The sequence below is a fragment of the Bufo gargarizans genome, chromosome 6 (genome assembly GCF_014858855.1).
Source record: "Bufo gargarizans isolate SCDJY-AF-19 chromosome 6, ASM1485885v1, whole genome shotgun sequence".
Classification (NCBI taxonomy): Eukaryota; Metazoa; Chordata; class Amphibia; order Anura; family Bufonidae; genus Bufo; species Bufo gargarizans.
In genome coordinates, this window is record NC_058085.1 from 186,867,643 (window position 1) to 186,889,744 (window position 22,102).

Genomic DNA, 22,102 nt, shown 5'->3' on the forward strand with positions numbered 1-22,102 from the left:
AAGTGCATTTAACCCTCAATGGTATGGTTGTTTTTTGGCTAAATCCTACATCAGGCAGGGTGAAGCTGTCACACCAAGTGCATTTAACCAGCAATAGTCTGTTTATTTTTTGGCCATATACTACATCAGGGGCAAGCTGCGCCTGTCACCAAGTGCATTTAACCCTCAGTAGTGTGGTTGGTCAAGCTGTCACACCAAGTGCATTTAACCATCAATAGTGTGGTTATTTTTCTGGCCATATCCCAGTCTAATTCTGTTAATAAACGTATACCTGTCACCCAGCGCCTAAATACTAGGCCTCAAGTTTATATCCATCTAAATCTGTCGTTACTGGTGTGGCTGGGCAAGTTATTTAGTATCCGTCAAAGCACGGTTTTTGTTCTGGGCTGAAATACAATCCCAATTTAGCAATTTCATAATTTAGTGGTTTCTGCTGTATCAGAGCTATTTGAAATCTATCCCTAAAAGGGTAAATCATATTCAAGGTGCAGATAGGGTCATTCAGAATTACTTCACACACCCGCTACTGTGCATTTCCAAGTCGAATTCTGTCAGTAAACCTATACCTGTCACCCAGCACCTAAATACGGGGCCTCAAATTTATATCCAGCTAAATCTGTGGTTATTGCTGTGGCTGGGCAAGTTATTTAGTGTCCGTCCAAGCACAGTTTTTGTTCTGGGTTGAAAAAAAAAAATTCCCAACTTAGCAATTTCAAAATTTAGTGGTTTCTGCTGTATCAGAGCTATTTGAAATCTATCCCTAAAAGGGAATATAATATTCAAGGTGCTCATAGGGTCATTCTGAATAACTTCACACACACGCTACAGTGCATTTCCAAGTCTAATTCTGTCAGTAAACGTATACCTGTCACCCAGCGCCTAAATACTAGGCCTCAAATTTATATCCTGCTAAATCTGTCGTTACTGCTGTACTGTTGTGGCTGGGCAAGTTATTTAGTGTCTGTCAAATCACAATTTTTGTTCTGGGTGGAAATACAATTCCCAATTTAGCAATTTCAAAATTTAGTGGTTTCTGCTGTATCAGAGCTATTTGAAATCTATCCCTAAAAGGGTATATAATATTCAAGGTGCACATAGGGTCATTCTGAATAACTTCACACACACGCTACAGTGCATTTCCAAGTCTAATTCTGTCAGTAAACGTATACCTGTCACCCAGCGCCTAAATACTAGGCCTCAAATTTATATCCTGCTAAATCTGTCGTTACTGCTGTACTGTTGTGGCTGGGCAAGTTATTTAGTGTAGGTCAAAGCACAGTTTTTGTTATGGGTTAAAATACAATTCCCAATTTACCAATTTCATAATTTAGTGGTTTCTGCTGTATCAGAGCTATTTGAAATCTATCCCTAAAAAGGGTATATCATATTCAAGGTGCACATAGGGTCATTCTGAATAACTTCACACACCTAAAATACTAGGCCTCAAATTTATATTCAGCTTAATTTGAATACAATACATTGGGCCAAATAATATTTTTGTTGTTGTGGTGAACGATAACAATGAGGAAAACATCTAGTAAGGGACGCGGTCGTGGACATCGTCGTGGTGGTGTTAGTGGACCCTCTGGTGCTGGGAGAGGACGTGGCCGTTCTGCCACATCCACACGTCCTAGTGTACCAACTACCTCAGGTCCCAGTAGCCGCCAGAATTCACAGCGATATATGGTGGGGTCCAATGCCGTTCTAAGGATGGTAAGGCCTGAGCAGGTACAGGCATTAGTCAATTGGGTGGCCGACAGTGGATCCAGCACGTTCACATTATCTCCCACCCAGTCTTCTGCAGAAAGCGCACAGATGGCGCCTGAAAACCAACCCCATCCGTCTGTCACATCACCCCCATGCATATCAGGGAAACTGTCTGAGCCTCAAGTCATGGAGCAGTCTCTTATGCTGTTTGAAGACTCTGCTGGAAGGGTTTCCCAAGGGCATCCACCTAGCCCTTCCCCAGCGGTGGAAGACATAGAATGCACTGACGCACAACCACTTATGTTTCCTGATGATGAGTACATGGGAATACCACCTCAGCAAGTCTCTGATGATGACGAAACACAGGTGCCAACTGCTGCGTCTTTCTGCAGTGTGCAGACTGAACAGGAGGTCAGGGATCAAGACTGGGTGGAAGACAATGCAGGGGACGATGAGGTCCTAGACCCCACATGGAATGAAGGTTGTGCCACTGACTTTCACAGTTCGGAGGAAGAGGCAGTGGTGAGACCGAGCCAACAGCGTAGCAAAAGAGGGAGCAGTGGGCAAAAGCAGAACACCCGCCGCCAAGAGACTCCGCCTGCTACTGACCGCCGCCATCTGGGAATGAGCACCCCAAAGGCAGCTTCAAGGAGTTCCCTGGCATGGCACTTCTTCAAACAATGTGCTGACGACAAGACCCGAGTGGTTTGCACGCTGTGCCATCAGAGCCTGAAGCGAGGCATTAACGTTCTGAACCTTAGCACAACCTGCATGACCAGGCACCTGCATGCAAAGCATGAACGGCAGTGGAGTAGACACCTTAAAAACAAGGAAGTCACTCAGGCTCCCCCTGCTACGTCTTCTGCTGCTGCCGCCTCGGCCTCTTCTGCTGCTGCCGCCTTGGCCTCTTCCTCCGCCTCTGGAGAAACGTTGGCACCTGCCGCCCAGCACCACCACCTCCGTCACCAAGCATCTCAACCATGTCACACGGCAGCGTTCAGCTCTCCATCTCACAAACATTTGAGAGAAAGCGTAAATTCCCACCTAGCCACCCTCGATCCCTGGCCCTGAATGCCAGCATTTCTAAACTACTGGCCTATGAAATGCTGTCATTTAGGCTGGTGGACACAGACAGCCTCAAACAGCTCATGTCGCTTGCTGTCCCACAGTATGTTGTTCCCAGCCGCCACTACTTCTCCAAGAGAGCCGTGCCTTCCCTGCACAACCAAGTATCCGATAAAATCAAGTGTGCACTGCGCAACGCCATCTGTAGCAAGGTCCACCTAACCACAGATACGTGGACCAGTAAGCACGGCCAGGGACGCTATATCTCCCTAACTGCACACTGGGTAAATGTAGTGGCAGCTGGGCCCCAGGCGGAGAGCTGTTTGGCGCACGTCCTTCCGCCGCCAAGGATCGCAGGGCAACATTTTTTGCCTCCTGTTGCCACCTCCTCCTTCTCGGCTTCCTCCTCCTCTTCTTCCACCTGCTCATCCAGTCAGCCACACACCTTCACCACCAACTTCAGCACAGCCCGGGGTAAACGTCAGCAGGCCATTCTGAAACTCATATGTTTGGGGGACAGGCCCCACACCGCACAGGAGTTGTGGCGGGGTATAGAACAACAGACCGACGAGTGGTTGCTGCCGGTGAGCCTCAAGCCCGGCCTGGTGGTGTGCGATAATGGGCGAAATCTCGTTGCAGCTCTGGGACTAGCCGGTTTGACGCACATCCCTTGCCTGGCGCATGTGCTGAATTTGGTGGTGCAGAAGTTCATTCACAACTACCCCGACATGTCAGAGCTGCTGCATAAAGTGCGGGCCGTCTGTTCGCGCTTCCGGCGTTCACATCCTGCCGCTACTCGCCTGTCTGCGCTACAGCGTAACTTCGGCCTTCCCGCTCACCGCCTCATATGCGACGTGCCCACCAGGTGGAACTCCACCTTGCACATGCTGGACAGACTGTGCGAGCAGCAGCAGGCCATAGTGGAGTTTCAGCTGCAGCACGCACGGGTCAGTCGCACTGCGGAACAGCACCACTTCACAACCAATTACTGGGCCTCCATGCTAGACCTGTGTGCCCTGTTGCGCTGTTTCGAGTACTCCACCAACATGGCCAGTGGCGATGACGCCGTTATTAGCGTTACAATACCACTTCTATGTCTCCTTGATTAAACACTTAGGGCGATGATGGAAGAGGAGGTGGCCCAGGAGGAGGAGGAGGAGGAGGAGGAAGAGGGGTCATTTTTAGCACTTTCAGGCCAGTCTCTTCGAAGTGACTCAGAGGGAGGTTTTTTGCAACAGCAGAGGCCAGGTACAAACGTGGCCAGCCAGGGCCCACTACTGGGCAGCCTGGCACACATGAGCGACTACATGCTGCAGTGCCTGCGCAACGACAGCAGAGTTGCCCACATTTTAACGTGTGCGGACTACTGGGTTGCCACCCTGCTGGATCCACGCTACAAAGACAATGTGCCCACCTTACTTCCTGCACTGGAGCGTGATAGGAAGATGCGCGAGTACAAGCGCACGTTGGTAGACGCGCTACTGAGAGCATTCCCAAATGTCACAGGGGAACAAGTGGAAGCCCAAGGCCAAGGTAGAGGAGGAGCAAGAGGTCGCCAAGGCAGCTGTGTCACGGCCAGCTCCTCTGAGGGCAGGGTTAGCATGGCAGAGATGTGGAAAAGTTTTGTCAACACGCCACAGCTAACTGCACCACCACCTGATACGCAACGTGTTAGCAGGAGGCAACATTTCACTAACATGGTGGAACAGTACGTGTGCACACCCCTCCACGTACTGACTAATGGTTCGGCCCCATTCAACTTCTGGGTCTCTAAATTGTCCACGTGGCCAGAGCTAGCCTTTTATGCCTTGGAGGTGCTGGCCTGCCCGGCGGCCTGCGTTTTGTCTGAACGTGTATTCAGCACGGCAGGGGGCGTCATTACAGACAAACGCAGCCGTCTGTCTACAGCCAATGTGGTCAAGCTGACGTTCATAAAAGTGAACCAGGCAAGGATCCCACAGGACCTGTCCGTCCCTTGTCCAGATTAGACATTAACTACCTCCCCTTAACCATATATTATTGTACTCCAGGGCACTTCCTCATTCAATCCTATTTTTATTTTCATTTTACCTTTATATTGCGAGGCTACCCAAAGTTGAATGAACCTCTCCTCTGTCTGGGTGCCGGGGCCTAAATATATGCCAATGGACTGTTCCAATGTTGGGTGACGTGAAGCCTGATTCTCTGCTATGACATGCAGACTAATTCTCTGCTGACATGAAGCCAGTTTCTCTGTTACGGGACCTCTCTCCTCTGCCTGGGTGCTGGGCCTAAATATCTGACAATGGACTGTTGCAGTGGTGGCTGACATGAAGCCTGATTCTCTGCTATGAAATGCAGACTAATTCTCTGCTGACATAAAGACAGATTCTCTGGTACGGGACCTCTCTCCTCTGCCTGTGTGCTGGGCCTAAATATATGCCAATGGACTGTTGCACTGGTGGCTGACGTGAAGCCTGATTCTCTGCTATGACAGGCAGACTGATTCTCTGCTGACATGAAGGCATATTCTCTGTTACGGGACCTCTCTCCTCTGCCTGGGTGCTGGGCCTAAATATCTGACAATGGACTGTTGCAGTGGTGGCTGACATGAATCCTGATTCTCTGCTATGACATGCAGACTAATTCTCTGCTGACATGAAGACAGATTCTCTGGTACGGGACCTCTCTCCTCTGCCTGTGTGCTGGGCCTAAATATATGCCAATGGACTGTTGCACTGGTGGCTGACGTGAAGCCTGATTCTCTGCTATGACATGCAGACTGATTCTCTGCTGACATGAAGGCATATTCTCTGTTACGGGACCTCTCTCCTCTGCCTGGGTGCTGGGCCTAAATATCTGACAATGGACTGTTGCAGTGGTGGCTGACGTGAAGCCTGATTCTCTGCTATGACATGCGGACTAATTCTCTGCTGACATGAAGACAGATTCTCTGTTACGGGACCTCTCTCCTCTGCCTGTGTGCTGGGCCTAAATATATGCCAATGGACTGTTGCAGTGGTGGCTGACGTGAAGCCTGATTCTCTGCTATGACATGCAGACTGATTCTCTGCTGACATAAAGCCAGATCCTCTTTTACGGGACCTCTCTCCTCTGCCTGGGTGCTGGGCCTAAATATATGACAATGGACTGTTGCACTGGTGGCTGACGTGAAGCCTGATTCTCTGCTATGACATGCAGACTGATTCTCTGCTGACATGAAGCCAGATCCTCTGTTACGGGACCTCTCTCCTCTGCCTGGGTGCTGGGCCTAAATATATGACAATGGACTGTTGCACTGGTGGCTGACGTGAAGCCTGATTCTCTGCTATGACATGCAGACTGATTCTCTGCTGACATGAAGCCAGATCCTCTGTTACGGGACCTCTCTCCTCTGCCTGGGTGCTGGGCCTAAATATATGACAATGGATTGTTGCACTGGTGGCTGACGTGAAGCCTGATTCTCTGCTATGACATGCAGACTGATTCTCTGCTGACATGAAGACAGATTCTCTGTTACGGGACCTCTCTCCTCTGCCTGGGTGCTGGGCCTAAATATATGACAATGGACTGTTGCAGTGGTGGCTGACGTGAAGCCTGATTCTCTGCTATGGGACCTCTCTCCAATTGATATTGGTTAATTTTTATTTATTTTATTTTTATTTTAATTCATTTCCCTATCCACATTTGTTTGCAGGGGATTTACCTACATGTTGCTGCCTTTTGCAGCCCTCTAGCCCTTTCCTGGGCTGTTTTACAGCCTTTTTAGTGCCGAAAAGTTCGGGTCCCCATTGACTTCAATGGGGTTCGGGTTCGGGTTCGGGACGAAGTTCGGATCGGGTTCGGATCCCGAACCCGAACATTTCCGGGAAGTTCGGCCGAACTTCTCGAACCCGAACATCCAGGTGTCCGCTCAACTCTAATTTGAATATATCTGTACCTAAAGATGCCTTACATTTACAATTGTCTACCACTAAAGTAAGGCTAGCTGAATGCCTTAGGTCCAACTTAGAGATGAGAAAAAATCTTGTAGTTTTAAGTCTGATTCTCCAAATTGTTCCAAAAATCTGTTTTGGGTTCGTATCAATTCTCAATTTTGGTTCTCAGTAAGAGTTTGAAAAAATATGTCTTAAAGGGGAATGTGGTAGCAATAGTAGCGGGAAAAATAGCAAAACAGCACGGAACAGGCAAGGCAGTAGCTGTGTGTGGCTATGTAGGAGTAGTAGTAGCAGAGGCTGTGTATGGGTAATTTTTGTGACTGTAGGGGGAGTAGCAGCAATAGCCATACAGTATGGAACATGATGGACAGAGGCAGTGGCATGAGGATAAATAGGCACTCTGAGCAATGGCATATCTATTAATCGGCATCATTCATTTTTAAGAACAGTGAATAGAGAATAGTGATGTTTTGTACACTTCCGGAGAACAAGTTTGTCAGTTTGGGTTTGACAACAGCACCTGCCACACTGAAAACCCTCTCTGAGATGACACTGTAAGAGAGTGCAAGAGAGTGGGTCTGTACCTGCCACTGTTCCAATCTGGATACCCAGAAGTTAATTGGGTCAGGAACATGGAATGTGCAGAAGAAAGGCCAAAGTTGATGTAGGAATTAACCTGGTTATTCAGGTGGTAGGTCTCTGTTTGGGACTGAAATGGCTGCTGCTGCTGTGGCTTTTGCTGCTTGTGATAGCAGAGATTGTAGCAGAGAGGGGCCTCATGGTCAAACACATGGGCTGCAGGTGTCTGCTCATCAAAAACTGTGGCAAACGTGTACACAGTGTATCCTTGTAATACAGCAATTTTGCCTCCCTTTCAGAAAGAAAAAAACATTCCATAATTTTGAAAGCAAGGGTCTGAAAGAATGGCTATCCAGTATTGATGCCTACACATGTCATTATGTAAGCAAGCATACAGCTTGCCATGCTTGTCAGTGAATCAATTTCTTGATGGCTCTGCACTCACTGTGATGATTGGTCATTATAGCCAGTGTCAGTGTCATCATCATCATCAGGTGTGATCCTACACAATCAACTCCTCCTCAAGTGGTAGATCTTAATCCTCTTACTCCACTTCCTCCTCCATGGAATTTTGTCTCTTTAGGTCTTCAAAGGATTTACTATATCAAGATAAAGGAAATTTGAGACTGTCTTAGAATAGATACTGTTAACTGCCTGATTGACTGTCCCTAAACATTTACTTTTATTAGGAAATATTAAAAAACGGGTCATCGTTCACAAAAACTTAGATTCAGGCAAGGCAACAGAGTGAGCACGGTGCCCAATTTGAAAGGCTGTTCCATGCACCGTTCATAACAACTATGCCTATAAACATTTATCATTTTCCCTGTGTGCTCAAATTGTTGCATGAGATGGGATGGCAGAGCCCTGTATTGGTTAGTGACACTCTGGCCAAAAAATGAAATACATGTTAGCAAGGAAGGTAGAAACCCTGGGTGGGGCTGATGCTAATCCACGTACCAGCTGTGGACTCCAGTGTGGTCCCTGAATGTGTGTGTATATGTGCTCCCGCAGGCTTAGCGTATGCGGTTCAGGCTTTAAATGGCACCACACAAATTTCCTGCAAGAACAAATGCCCTTGTGGCTACATCAGATCCTCAACATGTTTCCAACTACTAATAATAGCTCAACACGTTTCTTGGCTGTATTGTGAAACAGCCTTTTCATCAGGAGCTTGGTTCAGAAACAGACAGATACAATGTATAATCAAAACCCTGCACGCTACTGATGGTGAGCGTGCAACCTGTAGCCTTCAGCTCTAGGAAGGTCGTAGCACGGCCGCCGAATGCCGCACCTTAAACAGAACACGGCTGAGCTGACATTGCGGGAACCAATACACTGGAGGGAGTGTCAAACACTGTACTCCCCCGTCCTGCCTTAATACATAGCAAGGAGCGCAGGAGGTAAGTCGTATATACTGGAAGTGACTCGTGGCGGTATATAAGATCGGTGATCTTTATAAGATTGACAAATAGAGATGAGCGAATTTCTAAAAAATTAGAATCTGCCAGTTTGCCAAATTTTCCTTAAAGATTAGATTCTATCCAAATTAATTTGTAGTGAATTGCGTTAAGCAGCTATTTTCTGGCTGTAGACAGCCTGTATAGTGGTGTAGAACACTGTGCCTTGCAGCAACATGCATAATGAGTCTGCTATGTTATTGAAACAATACTATGAGTCAGTATGATACGCATATGACAGGCGATGCTCTTAGAATCACTGCACACTTCACTACTTTGGGCAGTTACAGGGCCAAAACTGACCAAATAACTAAAGTGTGAACTCAGCCTTACAGGTCGATGTTGGCATCAGGTATAAAGAACTATGCAAAGGCCCAAGATCCTAATATAGCATGAAAGAGCACACTTCTTTTACACCATCGTCAGCGGATTCCACATAGATGTCTACAGAACCTATTCTATTAAATGCTTATATAAGTAGAGCCCCCTTGACAGACTGGAGAGGGTGTCAGCAGTAAGTTTGTGTTGATGTCACTGATTATTTTGCCCTTCCTCTGATCTATCTGTGAAGGCTCTCATTTATCCAGGTCATGGCATATCTGTAAAGAATAAATCAAGGCAACTGGACTTTCTGTAGATTTCTTGAAAACGTTTCACTCGTTCTTCCAACAGGCTTTCTCAATTCTGAGTGACTGTACAAGAATTCACTCAGAATTGAGAAAGCTCGTTGGAAGAACAAGTGAAATATTTTCAAGAAATATTCAGTAAGTCCAGTTGCCTTGATTTATTCTTCACAGGCTTCCTCTGATCTGTCAGAACAATAACCCACACAAAAAATGGATCCTGTCTGTTGAGCATCCGCCTTCACTCGGCTTTAGTCAGTAATCAATCAGTATTGCTAATGCCAAAAAACCCCGAAGTGGATCAAAAACAGATGAGACGTGAATGGAATATTTGCATGTCTTTTGTGTTTTGTACCCACTCCTGCTTTTGGCTACCAATTCATAAGCTAATTCTGATGGGACCATACAGGCCTTACAGCTGCTACACAGACAGGATCTGTTGTGTGTCTCATTTTTCCTTCGTTCTGACAGATCATAAGAAGGATCAAATAAATGATGATGTCAACCAGGTCAGAAAGGCAAAATAGTGGCCCAGTCATGAAGTGGGAAGGGTGGTAACAGCATGAGAAGTCCACAGAGTGGCCCAATGACATACTGTGGAGGTGGCAGCAGCATCAGGAGACCACAGAGTGGCAATGTGACAGTGTTAAGGTAGCAGCAGCATCATGACACCACAGAGTGGCAAGGTGACATATTGTGGAGGTGGCAGCAGCATCAGGAGACCACAGAGGGGCAAGGTGACATATTGTGGAGGTGAAGCAGCATCAGGAGACCACAGAGTGACCCGGTGATAGAGTGGGCAAGTGGGTGGCACTAACAATACACGCTCATGATGGTGAGTGTAGGAAGGAGCACTTGTCATCAGGCAAAATAGTAGCTGAGGCAGATAGGCAGAATAAACTGGTCTCTTTTGTCAAGGTTTGGGTGAGGCAGCATGGATGATCTAATCTGATGTATCAGGAATTGGTGAGTGGAAATCCTGGCTGATCCATGCCCAAGTCATCTTGACAAAGGTTAGTTTATCTACATTTTGGGTGGATAGGTGAGATGTGCTTGGGGTAATTATGAGCCCCGCCGCACTAAACACCCGCTCTGATGCCACACTACTGGCCAGGCAGGTCAGCTTTTCCAGGGCAAACTCTACCAGTTGCGGCCACAAATCCAGTTTGGCTGCCCATTAGTCCAGCAGATCTTCAAAGTTGGGTGGCAGGGTGCTGTTCAAGTATGCCACCACCTGCTGGTTCAGGTCCTGCTCTATGTCTAGCTGCTCATCAGTAGTTTCTTCACTATGCGGTTGAAGGAAGATGCTCCTCAGTGACTCTAGACCCAGTCTGCTGCTGATGGAACTGGTAGTGCTCCTGCCACCCCACCCCTCCCCAGAAGCCATGGCAGTGGAACAGGAGTGCAGAGGGCCACCCCGGTCAGACCTGCGAGAGGATGGACGATGGCGCAGATAGGCAGCAGCCAACTGACTACAAAGGATGTCTCTGTTGTAGTTCAGTTTGTCCTCCCTCAGCGGGTATAAAAAAAAGGCCCCCATTGTTGACCAGTAGCGAGGGTCCAACAAGTTAGAGAGCCAGAAGTCATCCCTCTGCCAAATGGTGACAATTCAGCTGTCACTACCCAAGCAAGTGAGCATGCCATTTGTGCAAGGGACTCCTTTCCTCCATCTCCACTGCGCACTGCCACGGTGTGTCTGGGTCATCTGTCATCTGCCACGTCTTTCTCTTCTCCCTCGTGCTCCTCCTCTCCTGTCACCTGTGTAGAAAAACCACCCATTTCGCTACACTTTGCTCGTGCTCCAATGTCTTCCTCCTCCTCCTCCAGTTCAGCCCCCACAGGGCACATGAGACCATGAGATATAGGCGTCATGTCTATAGTCCCCTGACCAGACAGATTTACCAGCATCTTTTCCAGGATATGAATCAGTGGAATTACATTGTTCATCCCGTAGTACTGGCGACTGACAAATAAAGTGGCCTCCTTAAAGGGCACGAGCAAATGGCAGGTGTCACGCATGAGCTGCCACTGGCTAACATCGAAGTTACACAGGGGAGTACCTCTGTCCGTCTGTATCATCAAGAAATAGTTTATGGCCTTTCTGAGTTCATACAGTCAGTCCAGCATATAGAGGGTGGAATTCCAACAGGTGGAAACCTCGCATATCAGCCTATGTTGGGGGATGCAGATCTGCCGTTGTATCTCAAGGAAGGTGTGCTTGGTGGTGTACGAGTGGCTGAATTGCATGCAAAGTTTCTTGGCCATTTTTAGTACCAATGTAGTACAGTTAACACTCATGCTTTCTGAGATTTCTGAGATGTGTTGTCTAAACTAAGCAAACACCTTCAATTGATTTTCAGTGACTTTTGTTTCAAGAAAACACGATGATTTAAGAAATTTGAGTTAAGAATTTGAGTGCTAACCCTGTTACATCTGGTATGTCTTGCAGATGGGTGGAAGACTTCAGGAAATGCTTGACAACCAGATTAAACACATGCGCCATGCAGGGCACATGGCTCAGCCCTCCTTGATTCAGTGCCGAGACCATGTTCTTCCCGTTGTCGTTCACCCTGGTTCCAATTTTGAGTTGTAGTAGAAAAAGCCAGGATTCGATTTCTTGATGAAGGACACGGAGCAGTTCCTCTCCTGCGTGACTCAGTTCGCCCAGGCAAACTAGGTGCAGAACAGAGTGACACCGCTGTGCCCTGCACATGTGGTATACTGGTGGGGCATTGTGAATTGTCCCTGTGGTAGCAGCTGAGGATAAGGGGAAGGATGAGGAGGCAGAGGCGGATATTGTCGCAGGACCAACAACGTGAGAATGTGGAGGAGGAAGCGGCGTCACCTGGCCAAATTGCTGGTTTGGCTGGACAGGAACCACATTTAGCCAGTGTGCCATAAAGGACATATATTGTCATTGACTGTAGTTATAGTTCCACACGTCAGCGCTGCCATGCACTTTGGCAGACACCGACAGGCTTGAGGACTGGCCCACGTTCTGTTCTACATATGTGTGCAGGGCTGGTACTGCCTTTTTGGCAAATAAATTGCGGCTTCGTACTCTGCACCTTGGCTCTGCACAAGCCATCAGTTCTCTGAAAGGTGCAGAGTCCACCACTTGGAAAGGGAGGGACTGCAGTACCAGCAACTTGGCCAAGAGCACGTTCAGCTTCTGAGCCATTGGATGAATGCACACATACTTTTGTCTCTTGGCAATCACTTTGGTGATTGATTGCTGACGGAATGACTGATTTGGAGGAGAAGCAGGAGCAACAGGACCAGAGGATGATGGGAAGGACAGACAGCTTCCTTCGGCTGAGATGGTGGAGCCATGACTGCGTGAAATCGGGTGCATGCCACTGGGTGATGCAGTGTTTGCTGCAGAAGGCTAGACCACCACATTGGAGGGACGGTTCTCCCAGGCCACTTTATGGTGACGCTGCATATGTTGACATTGGCACCCTGGGCATGCTTTACCTTCTGCCCACACTGACTGACTGCTACCACCACTACATCCGTGAACCCCTGCACCACTACTTTCCGGGCTGGTAGGCTCTTACAAAGAGATATGGCCAACGTTTCGGTCCACCAGGACCTTGTTCACGGCCTTGTCGATATAGATCCAGTGGTATCGGGAGTCCTCCCGATACCACTGGATCTATATCAACAAGGCCGTGAACAAGGTCCTGGTGGACCGAAACGTTGGCAATTATTTAAAAAGATCACTTTGGGATGGACAATTAAATACATGAATTATCTCTTGATCATCCAAATGAGTGCCGTGCTTACTACATAAATCTGGTTTTGTAAATACTTCCGTACATAATTTACCATCAGAAAAGATAACCTTAGTATCCAAAAACTGTATCTCTTTGTGAGAATGCACCAGTGTGAACTGTAAAGTATCATCAACACTGTTCAAAAATTCTTGAAACTCCAATAATTGCGGCAAAGAACTGGTCCATATGAGGAAGATGTTGTCCACATATTGCCACCACGTCAGTACATGACTGTAGTGGTGGGAAACATAGACGACATCCTCCTCATAGGTCAGAATATAAATATTAGTGTAAGTTGGGGCCACATTGGACTCCATTGCCACACCTTGACGCTGTATATAATATTGATCTTGAAACAAAAAATAGTTATACCGCAACGTTATTTCCAACAGTGCCAGAATAAACTGGCATGCCTGTTCGGTAAACGAGGAGTGTTGAAACATATGTGACATGGCTTTAAGCCCCTTAGAGTGATCTATAGAGGTATAAAGCGAGACCACATCAAATGCAAAAATGACTTTATCCACATGTGATAAATCAATGGCATGCAATTTATTTATTAATTTTTTATCTGATGTATCTAAAATATATGAATCTGCTCTGATGGCAAAATTCTTGAGTATTTTGTCAAGGAAAACAGCAATATGGCTGAAGATTGAGTCAGAACCGGACACTATAGGACGACCAGGTGGATCAATCAAAGATTTATGAATCTTTGGTAATATATATATATATGTAACCGGGGTAACCGGATGTGTTACTATAAGATAGTCCTTTAGCTCTGAATCAGCCATCCCCGCTAACACTGCTTCCGTTAATATATCTCTGATCATGTCTGCTATCTGAAACTTAGGGTCAGCATCAATCAATGTGTAAATATTAGTGTCTCAGAATTTCAGAAATGTACTTATTAGTATCAAGGACGACAACAGCCCCACCTTTATCGGCAGGTTTCACCTTGAGGCTGTCGCCCTTCAACTACACAAGTGCACTAGCCTCCTCTGTTATATTTGGATGTTTAAACTGACTCATAGAATATGTTGATTTCAAGGTTTCTATATCAGATTTTACAGCTGTAACGTATGCATCCACTGCTGGTGCATGATGTACCGGATTGAAATTACTACCCAAAGAAAGATTGAGCATCCTCAGGGAAAGTTCGCTGACCCGGGGGCGCTCAATCTGCTCTTTTTCATTAAACCAATTTAATGGAATGAAAAAACATAATTAAATCAAGTTCAAGTTCAAACCAGTTAATATGTGAATTGGGTTAAAAGTAAAAGCCTTTACTAAGAACACTCACTTGATTGGCCGTGAGTTCCTTTGACAAAAGGTTAACCACAGTCATTTCTATCTGTTCACTAGTACCTTGCCTGTTGGAAACCGTGTCCTGGTGTTGCGTGACCTTTTGGGGTCTTCTATGCTTATATCCTCTCTGTCTGGTACAATGTTTTGTTCTTTCCCTTGGGGTGTAGTGACCCCTAAAAAACCTTGGTCACTAACTGCGGTAGATTGTGCATTTCTCTTCCTCCTTCTAGACTCTTTAGTATTGTGGTACATTTTTTCATCCGATTGCCATACACAAACATTGCCTTTTTTATAGTCCTCAATATCCCAGTTCCATTTGATCCATTTACCTTCTTCTACCTCAGTTTGAAAATTCTGTAAATGTGTGGAAAAGTCTGTCCGATATTTAATCAAATCCTCATTTGACAACATGATTGGTAATTGTTGTTCTATCTCAGCAAGGTCATTATTAACATTGGAAAGATAATTCTAAAGATATTCAATATTGAGTAAAATAAAGTCCATTGCATACTGTCACCACCAGATATCTGGGAAGCTCTGACAGACGTCCTTCAGAACCTCCTCCTTGAGGTTCCTTTTGTTTTGCTTCCATTTTCTCATCTCGTTAGCCTCTCTCAGCTGTCATGTAGTTGCATTGATTGCATCCCTTTAAATCCCTTCCCATACTGCATCACTTTGCGGTTTATACAACTTCCTGGAGTGTGTGCATGTTGGATGCTACTACTGAGTCTTCTACAGGTAAGTTTTGTTCATTCATTTGTATTTTCCTGTTTGCTGGATCCCAGGTGATCCTGACTCCCTCCGTATCAAGTGTAGGGAGCCGGTGGTCGTGTCCCCTCACTATTATAGGGTGTTCAGGTGTTATACAGTCGAGGTACGAGGATATGCGATCATCTACCATTGAGATTTTTGCATAGGCTGAGCAGTTAGGGAGAGAGCCAGGTCTGTTGCAGGGCTATCCCTTTGGTTCCTTAGTTTTGGATCCAGTCAGTCGGATCTTCATTTTGTGTCTTCTTGTTTTCTGTACACCTTCCGTGACACATACCTGTTAGAAAGATTCTCAAATCTTTTACAAAACAGATGATTGTTGGAAAACAGATTGGGACGCTGATTTGATCTCATCACCCTGGGAATACGTTGGACTTTGTAATACTTGCCAAGTGTTGTCATGTGTAGACGAAGAGAGATAGATATTCTGGATAAAAATTCACGGCTCACTCTCTGTTATCGTGGTCTGGTGCTCTTGTCTATTTTGAATCACTCGCTTTAAGAAAGGTATATACAAAACTTTGGAAGTAGACAGGCACTAGTACAGTTGGAGTCACATAGAGGTATTTAGAATGAAATGGCCTTTAATATATTCTTAAACATATATAAAAATGTATACAAACAATATATTAAAAATAAATAATTAAGACCCAAAATAAAATATCACAGCTTTATGTAAAACTATGTTGACTTTTCACATAAAATTATCAAAATATTACACCAGTATGTTAATGTCTTTCATTTGCTGACTATGCAGTATTGCTATAAATTGTCACACGATGAATCCTGCATGGGTTTTTATGAACTAAGTTAGTTGTTCCATAGACTGGTTGATATTTCGTATAAAACACTCCAAGAGTTCACTGGTATAGTTGTGTGGCTATACAAAAGCTTGCTCAGATCCAGATCGATAGGAGAATATTGTGACCATTGGTAAGTGATTAGTATACAGGCTATGTATTGTTAATACTTCCTAGCTGTATCACCAAAGTATTCCCATATGAGAAGAAAATGACTGGACAAACTGTTAGTACATGTGATAGTTGTCCATTATCACTGTTTGTAGTGCAAAGTTTCTGCTCCGTGGCATCCCACGTGTGAGCGCTTACCTATTTTGGGGCTGGTAGGGCAACAGGACTAGCATGGTGTGCCGCTCTAAGTCCCACGAGATACGAGGTTACTTTTTCACTGGTATTGCATTGTTTCTTCTCTTAGAGTGGACCAGCCAATGGTATCGCTCTAACACCTGCAAGATGAGTGGTTACCTTTCTGCTGGCATCGGGTTATTTCTAGTGTTGAGCGTGAATATTCGAATAGCACATTTTTATCTCGAATATAGCAACTTCGAGAATTTGCTAATATTTTGATTATAGTGCTATATATTCATTATAGCGAATATTCATCATTTTTTCCCATCTGAACACATAATTCCTCTCTGCTTCTTGCTTATGAGCCAATGAGTCATTGGCCCACAAGCAACTTAAGCAGGGAGGAATCATAACTTTAGATGGAAAAAATGATGAATACTAATATATAGCACTATATCGAATACCGCTCCATTGTGGTATTCATGCGTTTTAGATGCATTTATATATATATATATATATATATATATATATATATATATAGTGGATTTTAAAAGTCTACACACCCCTGTTACAAAGTCAGGTTTCAGTGCTGTAAAAAAATTAGACAAAGATAAAAAGTTTCAGAATGTTTTCCACCTTTAATGTGACCTATGAAATCTTTTAGGTAGAGGGAAGAGAAAATATAAAAATAAAATAATACGGTTGCTAAGTGTGCACACTCTTAAACTAATACTTTGTTAAAGCACCTTTTGATTTTATAACAGCACTAAGTCTTTTTGGGTATGAGTCTATCAGCACGACACATTTTGACTTGGCAAGATCTGCCCACTCGTCTTTGCAAACACACTCCAAATCTGTCAGATTGCGGCGGCATCTCATGTGCAGAGCCCTCTTCAGATCACACCACAGATTTTCAATCGGATTCAGGTCTGGGATCTGACTTGGCCATTCCAAAACTTAAATTTTCTTCTGGTGAAGCCATTCTTTTGTTGATTTGGAATATTGCTTTAGGTCGTTGTCATGCTGAAAGATGAAGTTCCTCTTCATGTTCAGCTTTCTAGCAGAAACCAGAGGGTTTTGTGCCAATATTGACTGGTATTTGGAACGGTTCATAATTACCTCTAGCTTAACTAAGGCCCCAGTTCCAGCTGAAGAAAAACAGCCCCAAAGCATGATTCTGCCACCACCATGCTTCACTGTGGGTATGGTAATCTTTTGGTGATGTGCAGTGTTGCTTTTGTGCCAAACATATCTTTTGGAATTATGGCCGAAAAGTTCAACCTTGGTTTCATCAGACCATAACACCTTTTCCCACATGCTTTTGGGAGACTTCAGATGTGTTTTTGCAAAATGTAGCCTGGCTTGGATGTGTTTCTTCCTAAGAAAAGGCTTTCGTCTTGCCACTCTACCCCATAGCCCAGACATATGAAGAATAGGGGAGATTGTTGTCACATGTACCACACAGCCAGTACTTGCCAGATATTCCTGCAGCTCCTTTAATGTTGCTGTAGGCCTCTTGGTAGCCTCCCAGACTAGTTTTCTTCTCGTCTTTTCATCAATTTTGGAGGGACATCCAGTTCTTGCTAATGTCACTGTTGTGCAATATTTTCTCCACTTGATGATGACTGTCTTCACTGTGTTCCATGGTATATCTAATGCCTTGGAAATTCATTAGTACCCTTCTCCTGAATGATACCTTTTAACAATGAGATCCCTTTGATGTTTTGGAAGCTCTCTGTGGACCATGGCTTTTGCTGTGGGATGTGACTATGAAAATGTCAGGAAAGACCAACTAGAGCAGCTGAACTTTATTTGGGGTTAATCAGAGGCACTTTAAATGATGGCAGGTGAATGATGACTTGAGATGGCCTTGCGGTTTGTCCGGCGGTCGGTTTGCGGTGAACTTCGCATGTTCGGCGAATCGCGAACAAGCGAACATATGGTGATATTTGCGCCCACCATATTCTTTTACATTGTGAAGAACTTTGACCCATGACACATCCATCAGGTGGTAAAGAACAGCCAATTGAAAAGTTTCAGAACATGGACATACCCCCTACCTTATAAATAGACATGATCTGGCCATCATTTTACATTCTGTCTTTTAACAGTGTAGGGAAAGGTTGCTGGTTAGAGCAGGGACAGACTGTTAGGGACACAAATCGCTAGCTAATAGGGCCGCAAAAGTCCTTTTAAGGACTGGTATAGGTGTACTATTGATACGTGTGCAGTACAGAGGGGTGTAATACACTTATAACAGGCATGCTCAACCTCTATCTGTTGCAAAACTACAACTCCCAGCATGCCTGAACAGCCTACCAGCTATCAGCCTTCAGCAGGGCATTGTGGGAGTTGTAGTTTTACAAAAGCTGGAGGGCTGCAGGTTGAGCATGCCTGACTTAGAAAGTATATTATAACATAGAAAGCATATTATAGTGCATTTGTATTGTGCAGCAGTGGTGGTGACTGATGAGTAGTTCTGCAGCGATACTACAACTACACAGAGTTACAAACGCAATTACAAAAAATAATTATAACTGGTGTGATATACCAGTCGCCCCCCAAAACGACTGATTGAAGCAGGGTATTAAATACCAAGATACTTTCTTTATAGTGTATTTGGGTACTGCAGCATTTGTTTGCTGTTTTGCTGCGTTCCCTTTGCTACACACAGTGACAAACGGTACTGGAAAAAATAATTATAACTGGTGTGATATACCAGTTGCCCCCCCAAACGACTGATCGAAGCAGGGTATTAAATACCAAGATACTTTCTTTATAGTGCATTTGGGTACTGCAGCATTTGTTTGCTGTTTTGCTGCTTTCCCTCTGCTACACACAGTGACAAACGGTACTGGAAAAAATAATTATAACTGGTGTGATATACCAGTTTACCCCTCAAACGACTGATCGAAGCAGGGTATTAAATACCAAGATACTTTCTTTATAGTGCATTTGGGTACTGCAGCATTTGTTTGCTGTTTTGCTGCTTTCCCTCTGCTACACACAGTGACAAACGGTACTGGAAAAAATAATTATAACTGGTGTGATATACCAGTTGCCCCCCCAAACGACTGATCGAAGCAGGGTATTAAATACCAAGATACTTTCTTTATAGTACATTTGGGTACTGCAGCATTTGTTTGCTGTTTTGCTGCTTTCCCTCTGCTACACACAGTGACAAACAAACAAACTGGAAAAAATAATAATTGGTGTGATATGCCTTCTCTGGACTGTTGTTTTTTGTCCTGTCTGTCTATATGACTATGTAATAGTGTCATTGTTTGATGTGATTCATACATGGGCATGTAATACTTGTTTGTTTTTTCTCTTTTATCTCACATTTAAATTTATGTCATTTGCCATATTTGCTCAGCGTATCAGAAGAGGTTCTTGACGTCCTCATGGCCTGGCTGTACTATATTTCTTCTTTGTTAACTGAAGGAACATCAGTGGCTTCATTTGTTTTTATTTTACTTTGATGACTATTATGTTTCTATTATGTATTTATAGTTTCCTATGTGACTTGTTATTCTGTGACTGGTATGCACCTATGGGGGTGTTTTGATATTTGTCATCAGGGATGGGACATTAGCTTGCCCTGTCACCTGTAGGCACATCAGCATGAGACAGATGGTCCTAGACAGGGCTGTCTGCCTTATGCTACACTTATTTTAATCCATAATCTAGTCTCTTTCAAGTCGTTTGTCCTGCATATTATACTATTTTAGGTGGTTGTGGGGGAGCATGTGCTTCCCCATGCTGTGATGTGCTGCTATATATTCACCTATTTTCTCCGACTCGCCCCGCCCCCCTCATGGGCGTCCGCCCGCCACCGCAAACTAACCCAGTACTAAGTTAAGATATCTTATGTGAACAAGAGAAATCCTCTGCAATCCTCTCTGTACTCACAAACTCAGTAGCAGGCAGGTCGGGTGGCAGCGTAACTCACTGACGTCACGCGCCTGCTCTGCCTGCTTCATTCATAAAGTGGGAGAAGCAGGTGCGTGACGCCAGTGAGTTGTGCTGTCCCCCGGCCTGCCTGCTATGGGAGTTTGTGAGTACAGAGAGGGAGAGGATCGCAGAGGATTTCTCTTGTTTAAAATGCCTATTACCTACATTAATGCCTCAATATTACAGTGAGAGGGGCCCGGTGTAATAGAACACAGTGACTGCACTGGGCCTCGCTGCCATTACAACACCAGATGCCGGCCCCCAGACCCTGTATTGGGGATCATTACCTCACAGGGACACTGTTATGGGGGGATCTGTGGATGACACATATATAGCATAAGGTGCTATATATGTGTCACCTACAGATCCCCCCCCCACAACAGTGTCATCCACAGATCCCCACAACAGTGCCATCCACAGAGCCCCCATAACAGTGCCATCTACAGAGCCCCCATAACAGTGCCATCCACAGAGCCCTCATAACAGTGCCATCCACAGAGCCTCCATAACAGTGCCATCCACAGAGCCTCCATAACAGTGCCATCCACAGACCACCATTAGTTCAAAACCCACCAAAAGCAAATCTTTTGGTTCAAAATATTTTTTAATTTGGCTATTCCCCACCCCTCTTGTAATTGTTCCGCTACTTGTGGGCTGCGTGGGCATGAGTTCAGTCACTTCGGTGTGCAATGCCGTCCTGCAGCGCGTGACCCCCCAAATTTTACTTGCATCCCTGTTCTCTAAAGGGGCGGTTTTAGGGGTGGGTAGGGGCGTGGCCAGGGGTGGGGGGGATGAGTTCCACCACCTTTTATCTGAGAAAAAAAGCCCTGTGTGTGTGTATGTGTATATGTATATATATATATATATATATATATATATATATATATATATACTTTCCAAATAACAAGGCAGCACTTCCAGCTTTTGGTGACAGGGTGAAGACCCCTAAACTTTATTCCCAGCCCAGTGTGATCCAGTCAGGGTGCCTCCTCTTCAGGTCTGACCATTTTTTTTATTATGGCCAGATCAGTGTGGGTGCGGTGAAACTTATTTTCTAGAAGATCCTTGACCCCCTTGGCAATTTTCTGCTTCTCCACCTGTTTCCGGCTATTATACCCCTTCTTCAAAATTTGCTGCAGGATAAAGATGCAAGCATATAATCGCACATTTTTTTTAAATACACATATTAATAAATGTCCTCAGCAACACAGCTAAAATTATTTGTCAGAAGGAGAAATATTAGATTTAATATTACCATTATAAGATCAAATTGTATTCCTATTGTATGTGTATGGTGTGTGAGCAATCATATATATTGGCCTACTGAACTGAGATCTACGGTACCTGTCTAGTGAAGTGACTGTACGGTATGGGGTGTACAGCTGGTTCACCTCACCATGGTGCACCCTGGGTAACGCTAAATGAAACAACAAATACAGGCGGTCAGACCAAAAAATATTCTACAGACCAACAAGACATGAACAGTAATCTATAGACTATGTATGTCTGTGTGTGTGATATATAGTGTGTGGCAGGAAAACAAATGTACATGTGCTTGATATTTCTTTGCTGTATTTACATACATGCATACATGCTACAGACAAAGTACTGTGATGTCAAAACAATACTTATTTCAACAATCATCAATATCTAATCAGACTTGATAAAAGATGAAGTTATATGCATGGCGCAAATATATTCGCATATTAGTTAAGATTTGCGCACTCGCAAATATTTTATAACACTCTTGATTATTAAACAGATATTGTTCAAACATGCATAAAAAATGTAATCAAATACAGTGGTGTACAGTTATTAGGAGTTCCTCCTCTTTTTCGCTGAATCTGTTGGCCA